Source organism: Zonotrichia leucophrys, chromosome 2, assembly GCF_028769735.1.
Source record: "Zonotrichia leucophrys gambelii isolate GWCS_2022_RI chromosome 2, RI_Zleu_2.0, whole genome shotgun sequence".
Classification (NCBI taxonomy): Eukaryota; Metazoa; Chordata; class Aves; order Passeriformes; family Passerellidae; genus Zonotrichia; species Zonotrichia leucophrys.
The window spans coordinates 141,387,293-141,405,617 of NC_088171.1; positions in this window are offsets into that span (position 1 = coordinate 141,387,293).

Here is an 18,325-nt window from a genome sequence, read left to right on the forward strand (position 1 = left end):
TCAGGGCTGAGGCTGAGGGCTGAGGGCTGAGGGCTGAGGCTGAGGGCTGAGGTTGAGGGCCCAGGGCTCAGGGCTGAGGCTGAGGGCTGAGGCTGAGGCTGAGGGCTGAGGCTGAGGGCAGCAGGGCCGGGGGGATAAGCTCTGCTAATCCCATCCTGCCGCGGCCGCTCCGACTGTGCTGCTGCCGCGGGCCTTCGGCAACATCTGCTGCTCACAAGTGACAGTGTTACGTATTTACCCTCAAAAAAACAGAAAAACACCAATAAAAACAAGCCCTGGAGATGTGGGGAAGGCTGAATCCACTGATGCTGGGAGCTTCACCCCAGGGTGTTGGCTGCCCCGGCCACGCCATGTCCTGTCCTGCTGTGGCTCACCTGTGTGGGTGTTAAAGAGGTCAGTGGAGGATGAGTGAAAAGCCAGCAGCTAAAAGCAGCCATATCTGAAGGGTTCTGGCAGCCCCGTGGTACAGAGGGTGTTTGAGAGCAGTGGTGAGCCACAGTGCATGTGGAAGTTAAAATCCAGATATGAAGGCCCTGGGGCTGAGGTCTCTTCCTTCTGCCCAGCTAATCCACTCCTACAGAGAAGTGGTCTCACCTTCTCTTTCAGGCAGTGCCAGCTGTTTCTTGAGTGTCAGGAGATACCTGAGCTGCAGGAGCGCTTTGGGCTGCAAAATCATCTCTGGCTTTTTTCTTCTGCAATTTAAATGCCCTAAGCATCTTTCAGCAGCATCACTGCAGGTCACACCACCCTCCACACATCAGGAGACTCCAGAGGAGACCAGATCTGCAACAGTGGAGGTGCTTGGGGTGAGACCATCTCTTGTGTCCTGAATGTCAGTTGTCACCTGTCACCACGCCCTAACCTGCGGAGTGAGTGTGCTGGTTTTGGCTGGGCTAGAGTTAATTTCCTTCACAGTAGCTGGTCTGGGGCTGTGTTCTGGATTTGTGCTGAACACAGGGTTGATCATGTAGTGATGTTTTTGTTATTGCTGAGCAGGACTTTCACAGATCCGAGGCTGTTCCTGCTTTTCCTACGGCCATGCTGGTGAGGAAGCTGGGTGTACAGGAGAGAGTGGGAGGAAACATAGCCAGGACAGGTGACCCAAACTGACCTAAAGGATATTCCAAACCATATGCTCATGATCAGTAAATAAAATGGAAGGAAGAAGGAGGAAGGGGGAGGTGTTTAGAATGATGGTGTTTGTTTCGCAAATTACTGTTTTGTGTGATGGAACCATGTTCATGCTCTCCTTGAGATGGCTGAACACGTGGCTGCCTATTGGAAACAGTGAATTAATTCTTGGTTTTACTTTGCTTGTGTAATTGGCTTTTGCTTTCCTTATTAAATTGTCTGTGTCTCAATCCACAAGTTTTCTGGCTTTTACCCTTCTAATCCTCTCCCTGATGCTGCTGGTGGGGGAGTAGTGAGCAGCTGCCTGGGGCTTGGTTGCTGTCTGGGATGAAACCATGACAGTGGGTTCAGCCAGCAGATCCATGTCACTGAAAATATTGTCACATGTCACTGTCACTGAAAATACACATCATAAAAAATGTGGATCACTTGGCAACTCTGAAGTGCAGTTGAGTGTGATCTGCAGAAGGGGATGAGGAGAGAAATGAGTGCTAGGGAAGGCAGATGCAAGGTTTAATTTCTCCTGCCTTTTAAAAAGCCATTGTGGTCTGTCACAGTAACCACAAACACCATCAGCCCTTGTGAGCAGCCAGGGAGGTGCAACAGGGAGTCAGCTGCTGACTGAAGGCACCGTGTCAGACCAGCACCCAGTGAGAGCCACAGGTTCAACAGAGCAGGTGGTGTGTTAAAACCTTTAGAGATTTGAACATGCTGTGGCAGGGGAGCTGCCACCACTGGCACTGTAGTGCAGCCTGACTCAGTGGTAAAAAATGTTTATGACTGAAAAAAGCCCAGAGTGAAGCTCACCTGCAGACATACAGGTGCAGAGCCAGGGCTGGCCAGGCTGGGCCCACTGCAGGTACTGATGTTGTAGAAATGGTGTCACAGAAGGAAATTGGAGATACAGCTCCAGAGCACAGACCCTTTTCCTGCAGAAATGGATCCTGTCATGGCTGAGCTGCTCTGCTCCTCCTCCTCCTGTGGGGCACAGCAGCAATGGTCTGCAAGGAGCAGGTCATGGAGGGGTGGCTTTCTCGAGGGCGTCTCCGACAGCGTGCTTCCACACTGGTGTGTTGCAGGGCAGCAGACTCCTTTATTTACTTCAGCCTTTATTAGCACCTACCACAGGTGCTTGAACACTGCCCTCAGTCCTCCACAGACCATTGGTATGCAGGGGTTAGTGAGCAGGGCCAATCCATGTGTTGGCCTGGGAAGGTGCAGGGATTTGTAAAGGAACTGGTGGAGGCATCACCCTCAGTTTTTGCCCAAAGCTGGCACACCTGTATCCCGTCATGGCCCCGTGTTTACATACCCGCGTATCAGCAGAGGGATGAAAAGCAGCATGTTTTGCTGTGAAAGAACATCCCCATCCTACAGCAGTGTGGTAGCTCCTGTGAATTCCTTGCTGCAGCATGTCCATCACAGCTGGCAGCTGTTGAAGCCAGCTGCATGAGCTGCCTGTTGTGCATGTGTGTGTGCAGACATCAAGTGTTGCACAGACACCAAAGCAGCCCCTTACGTGCCCTCCTGGAGTCCAACCCTCAATCCACTTCCCCCACCTTGAACCCCTTCAAGGCTGGGCTCCTCTTGCCAAGGAATGAGTTTTATCTCAGGATAAACATGGAACGGCTCAGGGTGGCTCTGCCATTGCCCAGTGCTGGTTGGAGCCAGGGAGAATTCACCACACAAGGGTTTCAGAAAAGAACCCTATCCCTGTTTTTTTTGGGGACAAGCTGGTTCAGGGTGGCATTGCAAAGTGGCCACAGGTTGCAGCTGTGGTGGTACACACAGTCCTGGTGCTGCCACTCTGCATGGGAGGGTGGTGAGGACTTTATTCCAGCAGTATCTCAACATCAGTCTTTGTGGTCAGCACATACAGATACCACAGGGGAAAGCTAACAGTGCAAATCAGCTCTGGTTGCAAAAATGGGCTGAGGCTGGGGGTGAAGGGTGCTGCCCTGGGCAGTGCAGAACAAAACCTGGCAGCACTGGCTTGCAGAAGGGCCCTGGGTGATGCTGTGACCCATGTGGGTTCCCACAGGTAAGTGGACATCGGGAGAATTGATGATGTTTCATCACATTATCAATGTATGCATTAAAGGATGCATTTCCCATATGAGAATAAAGACAGAAACATTTATTCAGAACAAACTCTGGGCAGCAAACCCTCACTTGCCACACCTCACAGGATCCTGCCCATGCAGGACTCCGGCCATCCCAAGTGTGCTCCCACCATCTGACACAGAGAGGTAGGGAACCCATGTTTGGCTGTGGCAGCCTGTGCTCTCAAACCTCAGAAACATACCCATTCCTCTTCCCTAAAAAGTGATCCAGCTGACAGATACTTCCTTAAAGAGGCAGATCTGGTGGCCTCCATGCCCGTGTCATTCCCAGTGTGCTGTGGCTCACAGTGCTGTGGGAGGTTTTGCCATCTGGGAAAGCCATGCAGTGATGATGAATGGCATCTTACCTTGAGGTCAGTGAGTCATGGTACGCCCAAACTTTATTTTACCACACCTCTTGTCCCTGAAAGTAGCAACTCACTGACTGAGAGCAAATGCCAGAAATAAGCTTGGCTCACTGGCCTGTGTGCTCCCGGGATGATTTAGGGGAGCTGGTTTTACCCTGGGACTCTCTGGATGCTCGGAGGTATACTGTGCAGCCTTATCTTTCAAAAAATTCAGTAGCTCTACCCTGGGTCAGGATCCTTTGTCCTTAGGCATGGGAGGGGACCTCATGCCCCTGCCCAGTAACCTCCTGGAGACTTCCTGGTAGATCTGGGTCCTTTGAGGCACCCAACAGTGAATTCCTTTGGGATCCTTTCAGGAGAGGGATGTCACACAGACACCAATGGCACAAATGCCTCTCACCATGGAATCCTGATGTGAGCATTACCCAGGCCTGGGCTGAGCACAGGTCTAACAGCAACAGCGGCACCCGGCGATGTCTGCACTTCTTCTCATCTTCAAAGCATTTTCTGCCGGGAATTAATCCTCATACCAGGCAGGCAAGTCTCATGACTCTCGCTCCACAGAGAGGCAGAGCAAATGATGTGATGAAGGGTGAATCAGGTCACAGCTGCGATGAAATCACAGCAGTTCCTGCCTGCCCATCCTGTGACCATTAGCCCTTATGTACTCATCCAGGAGGTAGCTGGCATGCAAGGAAGTGCAGAAGCCAGCCTCTCCTCTCCAGGCAAGTTGCACAGCCTGCAGGGAGGTGCTGGGCCATGACTCACCTTTGAAAGCAGGTTCCAGTGTTAGATGAGGTCGAGGAGTCGCTGAGTGCATCCTCCAGTGACTCACTCCAAGGGTCTGGCAGTACAAGGACACCCAGTAAAGGATGCTGAAGGGCTGAGGGAGGCAGCTCTGGGCAAGGTCAGAACCACAAACTTTTTCTTTGTTGCCTTTGAAAGTCTGAGCTTCAAATTTTAACTCTCTGGGTGGGATCTAGGCTGCTGATTTGGGGTGAGAGGGCCATTTGTGTTAGTCACTAGTGGGAACTTAAGCCAGGACACTGGTCCCAAGGGCAGCCCACTGCTGCTGTACCTTGAGTGAGTTACCTGATCTCAGGGGAGAAGCCTGCTCCACACTGAAATGGGAGCAGTGCTGAGCAGCAGCTCCTTGGGAACCAGAGGGAGAGGAATACAGTTTCCTGGGGAAATACCTGTAAGAGGGTTTGGTGTGAAAATAAAAAAACATTTAGGAGAAGTAAAAGGATGCTTCTCTGAACCTCGGTTCACAGGAATGTACCCTTAAACACACGGTGATGTGCTTCGGACTGACAATAGAAAGGAGAGCCACGATAGTACTGGCAGTTCCCCATGCACAAAAGACAAACAGTGGGGTGTTGTCTGAGAGCCAGCTTCTCTGTTTGTTGTGTGCAACGGGCCAGCCCATCCTCCCTCTTCCCCGTGCTGTAGGTAGATCTACAGGAGGCAGGAGGCTGGCAGCAAATTAATGTCACCAAACCAACTGAGAAGAGAAGCAGCTCGAGGGACTTGTATCTTGTCAATCTAGGAATTATTCCTTGCTTACAGTAAACTGTGCATAATGTAGCTGACAACAGACTTTGGGATATGATTTCATAGAAAATATATATTTTTACATGTGAAAGAGTGTCTCCACCCCCTGCTCACTGCATTAAGCCCAGAATTTTGCAGTCAGGAGCTGTTAGTAGCGGACATTCAGTTCCACAATGCAGAGGATATGGAGTACAGAGCTGTAGTGGGCAAGAGGCCAGTGGCATCTGAACCAGTGTGGCAACAGTCCTACAGGATGCAGGTTACTCTGTGGGACAGCCACAAAGCAAGCCAAGAGCTGGATCAGCATCAGGGCCTCCCCAAGGTCCACAGTAGTGTGTGTGCTGCACTGCCAGTGCTGGGGAAAGCAGAAGGCACTGAAAGGCACTAAGCTCGAGGCTATCACACCTGCAGAGGTCAAGTCAGCAGGGGGGTTGGCTTGGCCTGGCTTTGTAGTGCAGGTGAGGGTTGATGCCCTAGAATAAACAATGTAATTATCCTGGGGACATCAGACAGTGGCCATGCCTTTCATCTCTTCTGTCCTCTCTGTGGCAGATCAGGGCTGTGGCACTTACAGTAAGTCTGAAGTTTGTTCTTGGTGCTGCAGTGTTTTCTGCGGCTTTTGTGGCCCCTGTGTAACAAGCATTGCTGCCTGGTTGGCCACAGCCTCAGTGCACCCAATTTGGTGCACCCAAATTCTCAATTTTTTACCCCAACTACTTCTGTTCTCTGGCTGCCTGTTGCAGGGAGGTGGTTAATGTCAAGTATTCCCTTTTGCAGCCTTGTTGCAGCTTCATTTTCCTGCCTCTTAAAGTGACTTGGAGCCTTCTGAGGTGGAAAGTTGTTGCAAACCAAGGGCAAGCCTGTTACAGAGGACAGATGTCCCTGGAAGAGAAGGTAGGAACACAGATGGAAGCAATGGAGTGTGAAATCTCCACCCTTCTGTCCCTCCAGCAGCTTGCAGAAAGCAGCTGTTTCCATCGTGTGAAGCGGCATCCCTGGGCAGGGCAGTTTCTGAAGGTGAGAGGTGGCCCCAGGCGAGGCCTTGGAAGGTGCCAGGGCATTACAGGCATGCTGCCTGCTCCAGGCCTCCATTCAACATGAAGAGGGAGAAAATCCAAAGGTAGTCTCTTGCTGTTAGACCACACAGCACATTTACCCTTCCTCACAGGCTCTGGAAATAGCTGTTTCTCTCAGTGTGCAAGTGCACATTTCATGGTCATGCTGCAGAAGGTGGTGTGGGGGAAGCAGCCTAAGAAGCTGTTCCTAGCTGGCTTTGAAGATGCCCCTTAGCTGACCTCTTGTCCCTTAGATGTTTCTACCCAGAACTACCTGTTTTACAGACCAGGTCATTTTCCATGTGTGAGAAAGCCCTCTCCTGCACCAGCAGGTGCTTCCATGAAAGCCAGAGTTTAACTGCTCAGTCTCAACGAAGACCCCACAGGAGTTTCTCTGGATGCTCACCTCTGTTTCTGCAGAAAGTTCCAGCCTGGGTTGCTCTGCATTTTGCTTGCCTCAACACCACCTGGGCAGTGTCAGTGGGGCACAGTAAGCATCCCTGCCTGAGAGAGGAGCTCTGTGTAAAGCTGCTCTGGGGTAGCTGCATCTCATGGGTGGCCAGGGCCCAGTGCAGCCTCAGGAGCTGGTTGCAAGGGGCAGCAGGGTGATTTGCTGTGTAAAAACCCCGTGGTTATTAGAGAGTTCCGATCCTCCACGCTGTTGGTAGGATACACAACTTTTCCTAAACACAGCCTGTCCAGCCACATTCCTGAAGAACACATTCCTTGCCAGCAAAGCTCACCCAGAGTGTGTCCAGGAATAGCACTGCAGCTTCATGTGGGACCTCTCCCAAATACATCTTTAATTGAATGGGGCCTCTTGGCCCATGTGCTTGAACTCAGACCAGGACCAGTATTGTAATTACTGGTCTTCTTGCCATTTCCTACCCAAGGCATCTATTCTTGATCTCTCATATCTATGACTTATAAGCACCACTATTTCAGCTTTGTTTTCTGTATCACTGCCCTGTTTGGGGCTGTCCCTTGGGCAACATGGGTGCCAGTGACCAGGGACACTGGTGGAGTCACCTTCTTGAGTTCATATAGTTAAGGCTTGTTGTTGTGCAGCCAGAGGTACTAATTTCTGTCTCTGAAGCCACATAACTGAGATTCAGCTGGCTGTTTGTAGCCACAAAGAATGCTTTGCTGGAAGGAGAGTTGCTGGCTCTTTGATTTTTATCATAAGCCTTGTGATAGCTGGCTTTCTCTTGACAGCACCAATATCTGGAGCATAGTTTTGGGGTGAGAAGCTCAGCTTTCAGTTAAATCCAGAATGCATATTTGGAGCCCTGACAATTGCAGAGAAGACACACAGTAACTTCCAAGCATGCTCCCATGACTCAGAAAATGCAAATTACCCTGTATTTTGGTTAAGAAGACAATCAAGAAGGAATATTATGTTTTTTAAGGCTGCACAGTGATCCTAGAGTATTTGGCACTGGCAATCTCGGGGAAAGATGCCAGTTTATCAGGCCTTTTTGTTATGGAGAAGTTCAGGCATAATTTTGAGAATCAGGACTGCAGAGATTTAGGTGGCCTGGAACAGATGACAAACTCTTCCTTCACTACTAGGCCATGCTTAGCAGGGCACAGCTGCTCAGAGGGCTACCTCTCATGCCCAGGACCTTTCAGAGGAGCAGGTAGGAGGCATCATACTAGCCTGGGTCCTTTCTCTTGCTCTGCTTATCACTGCCCACAGACAACCTCAATGCCAGCACTCCTAATCTAAATACATACAAGTAAGATATTTTTGTAATACTTTTCTATTTTATGAGCAATTGTATGAAAATTGAGCTTTTTTCTTACCAGAGCTCCTGCTGAAGGCCCACTGCACATGTGAGTTTTCCCCTTCCAGTAGGTACTGAAGACATAACTTATGGGCTTTGGCTTAATCTCAAACTTGGTATTGCTCCAGTACAGGCAAAGACTTTAGGGCTCAGCAGCAACAGTTTTAAATACTTATTTTGTGCTTCTCTGTGCTGTGTGCAGACATAACCACAGTGGTCAAACCCTGCTTTCAACTTCCCCTTTGGTGACCTGTGATGTTTACATGGTGTGCAGTGTTCTGCAAGCATCAGACAAACAGAAATAAAAATCAGTGCTGGTTTGCTTTTTAGGAGTAACCCCTGGAGTCAACAGCCATTCACTCCTTGTAACCTTTAACTCTCACAACATGAAGGGGCTTTACAGAAGAAATAAATAGTGTATCAACTTAGGGTTCTCATGTGTTTTCCTATGAAAGCATTAAAAATCTCAACACAGCATGAGAATGAAGCAATAAAGCATCTGGACTTTCTTGGCCAGGCATGGAGCTGAGCAAGCCTGATTTTTCCACAAAGCAAGTGGATTTGCAGAGCAAAGTGCCAAGTAGTCACAGCAGTGTCACTGTTATTACAAGGATAGATTTTTCAGCACACACTGTGCTGAAATGATGATGGGTGGCTACTGCATTTTTGAGAGCTCTTTGATTTTCTGCATGCAATGGGAACTCAATTCCTAGAAGACACTGGCAAGGGGGAGGCAGTCCAGAGATAACCCAAGGAGATACTCTGCAAGATGTTTTTCATCAATCCAGAACTGGTAGCTGCAAAGAAAGGGCACAATACTGATAACTGCAAAAGGAGGAATGAAATCAGAGTAAGTATTTCTTTGGCTGCAAAATCTTTTCCAAGACTTAGCTGAGAAAGAGGAAGTCTTCTCCTTGTAAAAATAAAAGGAAGATCTAAGTAAGGTCTATCCTTATAAATACATATCTAGTGGCTTGTTTTTTAAATTTGAAAATATCACTAAAACTGCTGGAAATAATAAAAGAAAAAAACTTTGCTGCTTTGAGGGTCTTGCCATTCAGAAGACAAGAATTATACAGCCTTGCTCATCGCAACACTTGAGTGATGGGCAGAAGATTTTTTTAGAGAGTATCACAGGTTCCTTTTCACAAAGGCTGAGGAACAAGCCATGATAATACCTCAAGGTCACAAAAAGGCCCCTTTATATTCTGCAGGGGTTGAGATGTTTGAGGTTGATGGAAAAAATTATTAATCCAGGCCATAAGAAAATTGTGATACAAGACTGCAGGACTCTGAATAACTCAGCAAACTTGGTGGGTTTGTAACTTAGGTGTCCAAACAGGCCACCTGCATAGCTGGAACATCGATTTTGGCTTTTATTTTGGCAAGAGCTGCTGCCCACTAAGAGCCTCTGAGCTCTGCAGAAGCAGTTAGGTGCTTTAGTCAGCCATTGCAAACCAGGGGAAAAAAAGGGGAAAAAAAGTTTTAAAGGGGAAAAAAAGTTATCTGTCATTCTTTGTTGGCTCATGGTAAGATATGTGAGCTGCCACATTACAATTAAAGGCCAGTTGAGGAGAAAATTTTGTTCCTCTGATCCAAAATGCATCACCTGGCCGAGAAGAGAAGTTTTCTTCTGTTTTAGGATAGCCAAGGTGCAAAATGTCCTGGGTTTATCTAGTCCCTGGGCACAAGGAGAGCTGGAGGAATGCTGTGGCTCCATGCTTCTTGTGTGCACCAGCTGTAGAGTGATGGAATTGGCCTCCCATGCAGTCAGAGCACCTTGGTTCCACTGGAGTCAGAAGTCTGCTCTTAGGGCAGTTATCCTGAATCAGCTCACAGGATGGAGATTCTTACATTTCAGTAACTAACTTCAAGAACAAAATGATCAGCTGAGTCCGTCCCAGCCTGCTCTTTAGGTTACAGGTTCCTGGGAGCAGGAGTAGCCTTTTTTCAGAGCTATATTCTCTAATTGGATTTCCCACTCATATTGCATCAACAAAAACTGAGTTCTCATAAGTGTGCATTTAATTTTATGGTTCTTCTGCTCTAACTCACAAGGCATTTGCCCAGGCTAGGTGGGACACAGTATCTGTATCTTTCTGAGAGTTCAAAACACTCTCCTCTTCAGCTGCCAGAGCAGCTAATGTGGCATCTGCAGCTGCTGTTGGCAACCTTCCCACTGATATCAGCGCAGCAGGTTTTGATCTTAAATTTGCTCTGTGTGTCCCTAAAGAATACTCTAGCTTGAAACTCTGTGGGGGTTCAAATGAGGCTTTTTGCTGATGACTGCAGTCCCCTTCCTCCAACCCTGCTGCCTGAGGCAGAGCTGGTGGTCAAGAAAAAAGATTTCCCAGAAGATATTGTGCTATGTGTTGGAGGGTGCTGAGCACTGTGCAGTGTGTGCTGACTTTTAAAGTGTGACCACTGTAAGTTCACCAGCTGGAACACAGGGAAGGGAAATACTTGTGGATCCAGGTTTAGTGATCAGCTATTCCATTGAACATGAAACTCCTGTGAGTGCTTATAGCATTCATCTTTTTGTTGAATATCCAGCAAGAGTTGCAGCACAATTAGTTTCAAGTAATACAACTGAGGCTAACTTAATGGAGAAAAAGCCTGGAAAACTTTTCTGGAAGGGGATGTGTTGCATATATCCATATCCATCATGGGAAGGACATTAGCTCTGGTGTGGGAGGGTAATGACAGACACATGGGCCCTGACAGAGCTCCTGTCATGTGTCTGTGGAAAATACGTATCATCCAAGGCAGTGTGCAACGTAGGAGAATTAGGAAACCTTGAAGAGGTGACAGCTGATTAAACAGCTGAAGTTTTAGATCTCTCTGAGCTATTTGATATGCAAAGATACATCATAAGACAGCTACCTTAAGCTGCCTGATACCAGTTCCCCCACCGCCCCGTTCCCAGGCACTGCCTTTTACCTTGTACAAAGCTGTTACTGTTTAGTCTGTGCAGAAACAGCCTTTGTCATCATATACTCCAGCTAAATTAGATCATTGTAGCAGTGTAGACAATATACAACCCTGCAAGCCAGAATGTAAATTTATTAATTTTCCCATAAAACTAATTTCATAATGTCTTTGGAGCAAGCGTCCTTGCTGTCTTTAATACAGAGCATTTCATTTGAAGAAAGAAAGGGAAGGAAAATTCAACTTAAAATCTTCAGACCCAAGATTAGCCCCAAAGCATTCATGTCATCAGAGTAGGAAACCACCTTATCTTCTGATGTGGTTTCACTGTAGCTGAAAGCTTAAAGAATGACTGATCCCATGAGAACATTTGATCCCTTTTCAACCTTCCCCAGTGCTGGGATTTGTGCAAGATCACAGTCAAATGTATTTCTCAGGAAAAGTCAACTGGGGATAGCACTCAACTCCCTTATCTTGATGGACCTTCAAAGCCATTCTCCATCCCAATACTCAGCCTTATCTGGATATAAACAGATATGCTCAGTGCATCTCTGGGCCATCTTCCCCACATGGTCACACTGTACCATCATCAGCTGTTTCAGCAGAAGTCAGTGTAACACCAAAATGGCTGAAAGATTTGTAGGCTGTAAAGAAGGGACAAAATGCAAAGCACAGATGGATGCTATTCCCAGAGAGGAAGGGAGTGCTTGGGGGGGAATATGTGCTCCATGTTGATCCTTCTTAAATGAGGTGTATGGGGTCTGGAGGGACCTTCCTGAGGGAGCCTTGGCTAAAGACTTGAGGATTCAGATGATGTAAATTGTGCTGTGAATTTGTGAGCCACTGCACACTGTTAGGAAAACCACAGTCCCTCTAGAAAGGGGAGCCCATTTTCTGTCCTGGCAGGGGCTGAGATATGGAGAGCAGAGGATCCTGCCTGATCTGTCTGACTAAGCCCACATAATAGGCTTCACCTCAGAGGCAGACAGTAATTGCAGTAACATGGGCTTAGTGGTGAAAGCACAGATTGCGACAGGTACACCCCAGCTGTGGAGAAGGGCATTGTCTCTTCCTATTGCTCCTCACCACACAGGACTTCATTTTATAATTTAATATTGTAGCAATTGTGATTGGCACCACAGATCAGAACCAACAGATGAAATGCAACCTGATAGTCCCTCCCTGCTTTTTAAAATAATATTCCAAAAATATCCCCGTTTCCCAGACACGGATATCACAAAGGGCAGAAGAGGACATCGTCTCCCAGATTTTCTCTTTCCTCCATCTGTAGCCTATGTGTTGTCTATACAATGTGCCTAAATATTTCCATCATTGATAACAGAAAGGAAAAAGGGGCATTCTCTCAGCAGGCAAAAGGTCTGGCTGCAATATTTCCACCAGGAAAAGGTTACATTCAACTGTATGACATTTTTCATGAAGTACCTGCTTTCCAGGGAAACTCTGGGATTAGAAACATTAAGAGGTTGCCACAATTGTGATATTACCTCAGGATGCCCCAGGATGCAGGTTTTTTGTTTCTCTGCCTTTCTGTCCTTTTCTATGGGCTGTCCTTATGAGACACTTAAGTTTTCTGTGGTGCACCAGCATCAATGACCCTCGTAACATACCATCTTTCTTCTCTGGGAGGACAACTCCAGTGCTCCCTGGGGATTTTGTTCCTAACCAGTGAAATGGCTCATACAGCTGGCAGCATAAAATGCATTAACAACAGGTTCCATAATGTTTAACAGGGATATTGAAAGGTAGTCCTGCAATTACGCCTCTTCACATGAAAATCTAATTTTCTGACCTACCACCTTCATGGTTTTAATTTACTTCATCCTGTACACACTGTCAGCAGCAGTCAGTCTGGTAGCAAGCTATAGTTTTTTTCCTTAAAAAAAGCTACACAGAGATTACATACAGGACTGGGACAAACTAACCTGATGCAAAGGACATTCAAAACAACAAAAAAAATGATCCTGCACATAAGTTTTAAAGGATGCAACTGATTCCTGCAAATAAACTGTATCAGTCAGACCATCGTTCTGGTTTGCTGGACTAACAGAGTGAGATGAAAACTCAAGTGTCAGACACCACATTTGTGGCCTAGAATGTACTTCTTGGGCTAAATTCCAAGACTAAAGTACAGTGTCAAAGGCAGGAGCTTATCCAGTAACAGGTTGGTTTGTTCTTCTGGAAAGACATTGCTTTTACCAGTGAACCAGAAGGGCATCTTTTCTCAGAAAACACTGCTGTGAACTTCAGAGACATTGTATTATATCCAGTGCTCATCTCTCTGACATGTTGGACAAAAATACTCTATCCAGAATAATAAGGTAATTATCTGCAATTTAGCATATTAAGCAATCTGGTCTTAAAAGCCGTCAGACAGCTCATAGGAAGATTTAGCCCCTATTAGAGGCAAACATGGTGTGTGTTTTAGTGGTACAGGTAGCGCCAGAACTGTCCCCTCTCAAAGAAGAGATAACATTATGCCCAATACAAAACTGACATCAATCTACTGAGACCAATTGTCTCAGTATTTAGTATTTGTAGAAGAATCCTGCTGATCCTCCATTATGTGTCCCAGACATTTTTCATTCCCTCTCAGATAAAATGCCCGGCTGATCTAATGGTAGAATTTGGCTTTCAAAGCTAGAAAGCTCCAACTGTAGCCAAAATAATATCCTAAAATAGAAAGAAAAATGAGAAAGCAGAAATGTTATTTTCCTCTTTCAAAAGTTTCAGCAGGAAGCTAGCAATGAGAAACCACTAAAATGGCTGTCTCCCAGCTACCTCTCCCAGTCTGGGCATTGCCTGAAACACTCAAAATATTCCTCATCCTAAGGTCCAAAGGCACCTTGGTTTCATGCCTTTGTCTCCAGTGTCACTGGAAACCACCTTAAGTTAATTGAGCTCAGGATTTGGTCTTTCTGTGTGAATCAGCTCTAGGGAAGCTGACAGCTACAAATCCCTGTGTTTTTGTTCTGATGAAAACAGCCTGAAGATCTAAATTTAACATTTGGTTTCACAATGCTCATTTTTGACTGTAAGTAAAATCATCCTGGAAAAATAGCTTAGAATAGGAAGAGATATGTTTTCCGGATGCTGGAAAAGTGAATGAAGAAAAAGCAAGCACGACAAATTTATCCTCATTCACAATTTAGATTGCTCTCTACTTTCTGCTTGGTATCTTTGGATAAATACTGTGAATAAAAATTGCACTAGTTACAGGAGAGATTCATAATTTCTGACCCCATTTCAGAGGAAGATGTAGCACATATCTGTGGTGTTTGGGTCACGGGAAACAATGCCTGCAGAGCAAATCTGTGTTGTGAATGGGTTTTTTCACATGAGGAAACCAGGCAGAATATTTTCCAAGATGAAAAATATTCTTCTTCATGCAAATATTTATTCTGATTAATTTCTTCTTGTAGACAAATTATCCTTTTCACTTACCCTACGGTTACATTACTACACTTTAGCAATACAAAGAGACCATGGAGTGGATGTAAATATAATTTATAGATGAAGAATGGCATAAATCACCTGCACATTATGAGGCAATCTAGTCTAAATAAGACTGGGGCCTCTACAACGAAAATCTGCTCCCAAGAGTGACAAATGGCATTTTCTACTCAGCTTTTTGTATTTGAAACAATGTCTGCTTCCAAATAAGCCCGGATGGATTCCAGAGGATGACCTGATCCTGCTCTTCCTAGTGCACTGTCAGCAGTTCACCAGGCTCTAGCCATGCAAATTCATGGAAGATGTTCATATGCCCTTGGAAACAGGATTTTTATTTGGGAACATCCTGAACCTTGGATGCCAGCAGCATTTTCTCAGTCTAGCATTAGGGAAAAAGGCATTGCACCTATAAACTGAGAGCAGCAGAGACCTTGAGCTATTTGAGAAATTACACACAGGCTTTCATAATACAGTGCCACAGGCCCCCAAAACAGGAGATGTGGAGAATGGACCCCCTGTGGCTCAGGGCCTGCCTGTGGTCATGTCCTGGTGATCCAGGGGGTGACGTGTCCCCTCTGCCTGTGCAGGTGCACATCTGCATGGACGCCTTTGGGGACCTGGTTGGGAAGTGGGTGCCAAGGGCACAGGTGTGGTCCAGGCTGATGTCCTGGACTGAGTCCTGAGCCTCCCTTGTCCTGGGTTTTTTGGGCTGTGTCCCAGGCTGGTAGAGGTTTGAGCATGAGTCATCCTCATCTTGCAATTCCTTGGAAGCAGCTGTCCCAAAACCATCTGCCCACAGATGGGGAGCAACACCACCTGTCCACCACCTCTGTGAGCACCTTCTCTCCTGGAGGAGCTCCTCCTGCATTGCCCAGCAGGAGAGCTGCTGGTGGGAGGGCTGACACTGGGACAGAGGTGCCTTGGCAGGAGCTGGGTGCGGCCGGAGGAGGGAGGAGCCATGCTCATGGCAGAGGAATGCAGGAATGTGAGGCACCTCCCTGCGCTGCCAGGTTGCCTGGGCAGGCTCAGCACTGCTGCTGCACTGCCTGTGCATTGCTGTGCCTGCCTGTGACAGGTGAGCAGGCAGTGTGGCATGAGGCTGCTCTCTGCCCCTGGTGTGGCCCATCGGAGCAGCCATGGGCTGCTGCCAAGCAGGAGGGACAGCCCACACTCAGGTCTTTGTAGCAGTCCCACCAGCTGTCCCACCCCCTGTTGCTCTGCTCTGACCTGCCCTCTTACATCACATTTCTGCTTTAGCTAAGTGTTTGGTTCTCAAGACAAATACAGGAATAAAAATAACTCTTTTTCCATTTGCTTCTTTACCACAATTGTGCCAATCACTTGGACCTTTAGTTCAGAGCAGACTGCAGCTTGTCTGGTCAGCCTTGTGGCTGCCTTGAATGTCAGCCTCCTAATCCTGCCTGGCTCAATCCTGGCCCTACTCTTTGGGCTTCACTCTGCTTTAAAAAGACCTAAAAAGAGAGCATCTTTCTCTGTTGGGCCATGGCTCTTTCCTTGGAGGACAAATTCTTCCCACTCTGAGGACTTGGTATCTGCCTTGGAGAACCCACAGGCTCAGTTTGGAGCTCCAGCCACTGGCAGCCCCAGTTGCCAAGGACTGCAGAATTTATAGGGCCAGGAAGTCTGGAGACACTCAGCACTGGACCTGTTGTCTTGGGTATTTCTCAGGCCATGTTGTCTACTCCTTGTTCTAGAGCTACAGTTTGATTCCTCTGAACAATCTAAAGTGAGGCTGTTAATGAAAATTTTAAAATATAATTTGCCATGAGGGATTCCTTACAGTACAAGAACTGGTTTGGATGACAGAGGCCAGCTCATCAGCAGAATTAATCAGAGCAGCATCAATTTAGCATCAGTAAGGCTTTGTTGATTTGCAGATGCAGAGGATTTGGCCCCAGTGCCTGGTCTATATTATTTTACAGCAGATAATGAATGCAGCATGCCATGCTTGCTTTTCTTACCCTTCTCGGAAATTGCAGTTTTACTGACCTGAAAGTATTTTCCCACTATTAAACTTTCAGTCAGGACATAAGTCTTTTTTAAGATGCTGAACACCACAGGATGCCCTCTCCTTGTGTGGGAACAGCTCTGCTGTACCAAGAGGAGGTGTGATCTTGACTTAGGGGATAGAGATTCCTTGTGGCACTGACTCATACACTGTAAATTTGTGCTCATTTTCACATCTTCCTCCTGATCCTCTTTTAGGCCGCGTTTCCATTACTCCTCCACCCTGGGGGAGGAATCCTCAGCCAACACAGCTCTAACCCGGAAACCACAGGGGATGAAAAGACCTTTCATAGCAATAATGATGCCATGTTCCTCTCCTCTGCAGCTGCATTTTGAAAACAAAGGATCAGGAGGCAAAGTCACCACCCACGAGCAGAATCTGCAGCTCTGCAGCCATCGGGGACTGGTGCAAATGGGCCTGATGCAGATGCCAGAGAACATACTTCCCATTGACAGCAGGGAACAACAAGAACTGAAAGTATAACCTAATCTAGGGTGAGAACAATGTCTACTTTTGCATATTTAGCAGGGATAGCCTTGGGCCATGAGCTGAGGCTTAACTTTGCCCACACCATAATTTATCGTTCATATTTTTGTAATCAGCTGTTTGGATCAATCTATTGTAAAGACCATGTAATGTAATATCTGCAAAATAAGGTGGTGGATGCACTTCCAGCTTGATGCCCCTTAGTAGATACCCATGCCTGGATGCACATTCCAGCTCCAGTGTCCATGAAAGATTTCCCATAAAACAGATAGGAGGACACTTGGAAATACCTCCAGTAATTTGGTGAGTCTGTAGTTCAACACAAAGTGTAGGAAAACAGGTTGAAGGCTGTGGATTATGACTTCTTTCTACTATAGCATATTGCTAGGCCAGGTTTATCTGCAGGCTCTGGGCTGAAGCACTCCTTGAGACTTGCCTTTCCAGCATGGATAGCACTTTTGAACTGGGAAAGGGTAGGTGATTGACATCAGACAGAAGGCCTGATTTCATCAAGGCTTTGGCATGCCACTTGCTGGAAAATGTATTCCAATAAGTGCAACCCAGAGTTATTAAATGTGGCACCGAAAGGTGAACAAAGTTCCTGCCAAGGAGCTGCCACTCTGGGCTGGTTTGGTCTCTGCTCCTACAGGCAGGCCTGATGTTAGTCATCAATAGGAAAAGGTCAGTGGGACTAGGGAGGGTCTGGCTGCACGTTTTGAAAGCCCTGGGCACATGGCAGCAGTGTAATCCTGTAAGCTTAGTATGTTAAAATACAGCTCTTCCTTCTCTTGGGCAGCCTTCAGAACATGAAGTGGAGGTAAATGATGACTGTAGTATTTTGTGGTTACTTTACGTGCCAGTGCTCACATGAGGGGTGGAATGGTGGAGAACCCAGCTCAGTGTCCATATGAGACACTGAAATGCCTATGAGAAGTCTTTCCGAGCTTCCCCAGAGACTGTTTCAAACCTTGTGCTAATTGTTTTCTTCTTGACTGCTCTGAGTTCACTCCCAGAGCTGCCAGTGCTTGATAATCTCTGGATCACAGTTCTCTGCTTGGGTTTCTGTCACAGTCTCTGTGTGACCTGTCCTCTGCTGGGCAGAAACTTGCAGGGTCACATGAGGTGCCTCTGCTGGGCTGGAAATGGGGATGGTTTATTTCTTCTGGGTTGAGTGGACCCCTAAAATACAAACTTCATTTCAAATAGCATTTGATACAGATGAGTGCATTTGTCTTCTCCAACATGCAAACTAGAGATCAGCTATTTTCTGCTCAGCATGGAAAGGAAACAGGAGAACTGAGACAGCAACACCCACGTCTGTGAAGGTATTTAGGCACTTGCTGGGATCCGTGCATCGTGGCCAAGCTGTTTGTTGATAGTAAGACATAGTCTGGGCAGCAGGTGCCTAAATCAC